The following is a 3,999-nucleotide window of genomic DNA, read 5'->3' as shown; positions in this document are numbered from 1 at the left end:
GCACTCTACCCAGAGGGACAGCTTGAGGCTCTGTCTCAAAAAAAAAAAAAAAAAAGAAAAGAAAAGAAAAAAGAAAAGGGACCAATCAGCCCTTAAGAGCCATCCTCTCTTTTTAAAAATTATTGATTTTTGTTTATTGTTTGGGAGTACACTGGTGGCATTTATTAGATAAAGTCCCTTTTATAATTGTGTCCTGCCCCAAAGAGCTGTGCCATACACTGTGACCCCTATGACCCCTCTATCCCCTCCCTCTCCCCTCTCTCCACTTATTCATTCCCCTACTCCCTGTTGTATTAGCTCATCTACTGCCTTCATATTAGAATAGAGTACATTGGATCCTTGCTTCTCCATTCTTTTGATGCTTTACTAAGAAGAATGTGTTCCACCTCCATCCAATTTAATACAAAAGATGTAAAGTCTCCATCTTTTTTAGTGGCTGAATAGTAGTCCATGGTATACATATACCACAGCTTGTTAATCTAATCTATGGGTTGATGGGTATATAGGCTGTTTCCACATTTTGGTGATTGTAAGTTGAGCTTACCATAAACAGCCTAGTGCAAATGTCCTTATGATAAAAGGATTTTTTTTTTTCTTCTGGGTAGATGCCTAGTAATGAAATTGCAGGATCAAATGGGAGGTCTTATTTGAGTTCTTTGAGGATTCTCCGTACTTCCTTCCAAAAAGGTTGTATTAGTTTGCAGTCCGACCAGCAGTGTAAAAGTGCTCCCTTCTCTCCACATCCACACCAGCATCTGCAGCTTTGAGACTGTTATATGGAAGCTTTTCACTGACATTAGGTGACATACTCAGGGTAGTTTTGATTTACATTTCTCTGATGATTAGGGATGATGAGCATTTTTTCATATTTTTTTAGACATTCGTGTGCGTTCTTTAGGGAAGGTTCTATTCATGTCTTTTGCTCAGAGATATATGGGATTGTTTGGTCTTTTTTTGTTGATTAATTGAGTTCTCTATAGATCCTAGTTATCAAGCTTTTGTCCAATTCATAATATACAAATATTTTTTTCACATTCTGAAGGTTGTCTGTTAACTTTGGTTGTTGTTTCCTTAGCTGTAGAGATGCTATTCAGTTTAATTAAGTCCCATTTGTGTATTTTTGTTATTGTTGCAATTGCTATAGAAGTCGTCTTCATAAAATCTTTCCCCACACCTATATCTTCAAGTGTTTTCCCCACACTTTCTTAAAGGATTTTTAGTGTTTTGGCCAGGCATGGTGGCTCATGCCTATAATCCTACCAATCTGGGAGGCCAAGGTGGGTGGATTGCTTGAACTCATGAGTTTAAGACCAGTCTGAGCAAAAGCAAGACCCTATTGCTATTAAAAATAGAAAAACTGAGGCAAGAGGATTGCTTATGCCCAAGAGCTGGAGGTTGATATGAACTATGATGGCATGGCACTCTACCCAGGGCAATAGCTTAAGATTCTGTCTCAAAAAAAAAAAAAGGATGTTTAGTGTTTCATTTCTTAGATTTAAATATTTTATCCATCTTGAATCAATTTTTGTAAGTGGTGAGAGGTGTAGGTCTAGGTTTGGTCTTTTACATACAGTTATCCATTTCTCCCAATACCGTTTATTGAATAGGGATTCTTTTCCCTAGTGTGTATTCTTGTTTGGTTTATCAAAGATCAGGTGGCTGTAAGAGGTTGGTTTCATCTCATAGTTTTCTATTCAGTTCCAAATGTCTATGTCTCTATTTTTGTGCCAATACCATGCTGTTTTGATCATTATGGCCTTGAAGTGTAGCTGAAAGTCTGGTAGGGTGATACCACTGGCTTTGTTTTTATGAGTAAACATTGCCTTGACTATACAAGGCTTATTCTGGTCCCATACAAAATAAAGAATTAAGACATTTATACTCTTAACACAATAACTAAGTAAATGTCATAAAGTGTATGTTAACCAGTTTGATAAAATATTTCAAATTATATACAAAAACACTACACTGTACCCCATGATTGCATTAATGTACACAGCTATCATTTAATAAAAAAAATGAAGAATTATTTTTTCCAAATTGTGAAAGTATGATGATGGTATTTTAATGGGGATAGCATTAAATCTGTAGACTACTTTGGGAAGTATAGACATTTTCACAATGTTAATTCTTCCCAGCCATGAGCATGGTATGTTCTTTCATTCGTTAATATCTTCTGCTATTTCTTCTCTTAGAATTTTATAATATTTTTTGTAAATTTCTTGTAATTTTCTTTCCTTCACCTCTTTTGTTATATATATTCCTATATATTTCTTTCTTTTCTTTTTTAGCTACTGTGAAGGGAATTGTGTCCTTTATTAGCTTCTCCTCTAGGTTGTTATGGGCATATCCAAAGGCTACCTATTTGTCAACATTGATTTTATGCCTTGAGACATTGCTGTATTTTTTGATCACTTCCTGGAGTTTTGGTTGAGTCTTTGGAGTTCTCTAGGTATAAGATCATATTGCCAGCAAAGAGCGAGAGTTTGGCCTCCTCTGAACTCATTTGGGATACCCTTTATTTCCTTCTCTTGCCTGATTGTAACTTCCTGCACCATGTTGAATAGTAGTGGCAATAGAGGACAACCTTTTCTGGTCCCAGTTCTAAGTGGAAAAGCTTTCAATTTTACTCCCTTAAGGATAACATTAGCTGTGGGTTTGTCATAGATGGATTTGATCAGATTCAGAAATGTGTCACTTATACCTATATTCTTCAGAGTTCTGATTAGTAAAGGATGCTGAATTTTATCAAATGCTTTTTCTGCATCTATTGAGAAGATTATATGGTCTTTGATTTTGCTTCTGTTGATATGGTGAATTACGTTTATGGACTTGTGTATGTTAAACTAGCCTGGCATCCCTGGTATGAAACCTACTTGATTGTGATGAATGATTTTTTAATGTGTAGCTGTAATCTACTGGCTAGGGTTTTATTGAGAATTTTTGCATCTATATTCATTAGTGAAATTGATCTGAAATTCTCCTTTTTAGTTGGATCGTTACCTGGTTTTGGTATCAGGGAGATATTTGCTTCATAGAATGTGTTGAGGGAGATTCCTCCCTTCTCAATTTTTTGGCATAGTTTCTGCAATATGGGTATAAGCTCTTCTTTGAGCTGGTGTGAAGCCATCTGGACCAGGGCATTTTTTGTTGGGAGATTTTTTTATTGTTTCTTCCATTTCAGTTCTTGAATTCAGTGCTTTCAAGAGATCTATTTCTTCTTGGTTAAGTGTAGGGAGAGGGTGTGATTACAGGTATTGATCCATTTCCTCCAGAATGTCAAATTTCTGGGCATAGAGTTTCTTGTAGTACTCAAGAGATGATCTCTTAGAACTCTATGGCATCTGTTGTTATTTCCCCTTTATCATTTCTGATTGAGGCTATTAGAGATTTTACTTTTCTGTTTCTAGTTAATCTGGCCAAAGGTTTATTTATTTATTTATTCAAAAAACCGCACTTTTTGTTTTGTTAATTTTCTGAATGATTCTTTTGTTTTCAATTTCATTAATCTCTGATTTAATTTTGCTTATTTCTTTTCTTCTGTTGGGTTTGGGACTACATTGTTCTTCTTTTTCTAATTCCATAAGATGGTTCCTGAGTTTGTTGATGTGTGCTTTCTTCCTGTATTTTCAATGTAGGCATCTAATGCAATAAATTTCCCTCTTAAGAATGCTTTTACTGTATCCCACAGGTTTTGGTAACTTGTGTGTTCATTGTTGTTATGTTTGAGGAATTCAGTGGTTTCCTTTTTTATCTCTTCCTGATCTCAACTATCATTCAGCATAAGGTTGTTTGATTTCCACATCTTTGTGTGAGGGTGAACGTTTTTGTTGGAGTTGAGTTCCACCTTTATTGCCTTGTGGTCTGAGAAGATAAAGGTATAATTTCTATTCTTTTAATTTTGCTGAGGTTTGATTTGTATCCTAGGATGTGGTTGATTTTGGAGTATGTACAATTGGCTGAGAAGAAAAATGTATTTTCCTTTTTTTTTTTTTTTTT

At 35.2% G+C, this 3,999-nt stretch overlaps 1 protein-coding gene across 2 annotated transcripts in view; it reads left to right on the top strand.

The window, feature by feature from the left end:
- Positions 1 to 3,999, top strand: part of TRIM67 (tripartite motif containing 67) — a 55,436-nt gene that overhangs the window by 34,264 nt on the left and 17,173 nt on the right. The window lies entirely within an intron of this gene.

The sequence above is a fragment of the Otolemur garnettii genome, unplaced genomic scaffold (genome assembly GCF_000181295.1).
Source record: "Otolemur garnettii isolate 467f Iridium unplaced genomic scaffold, OtoGar3 scaffold00116, whole genome shotgun sequence".
In the NCBI taxonomy this organism is placed as follows: domain Eukaryota; kingdom Metazoa; phylum Chordata; class Mammalia; order Primates; family Galagidae; genus Otolemur; species Otolemur garnettii.
The sequence above is the reverse complement of the archived record's forward strand: the minus strand, read 5'-3'. Positions and strand labels throughout refer to the sequence as shown.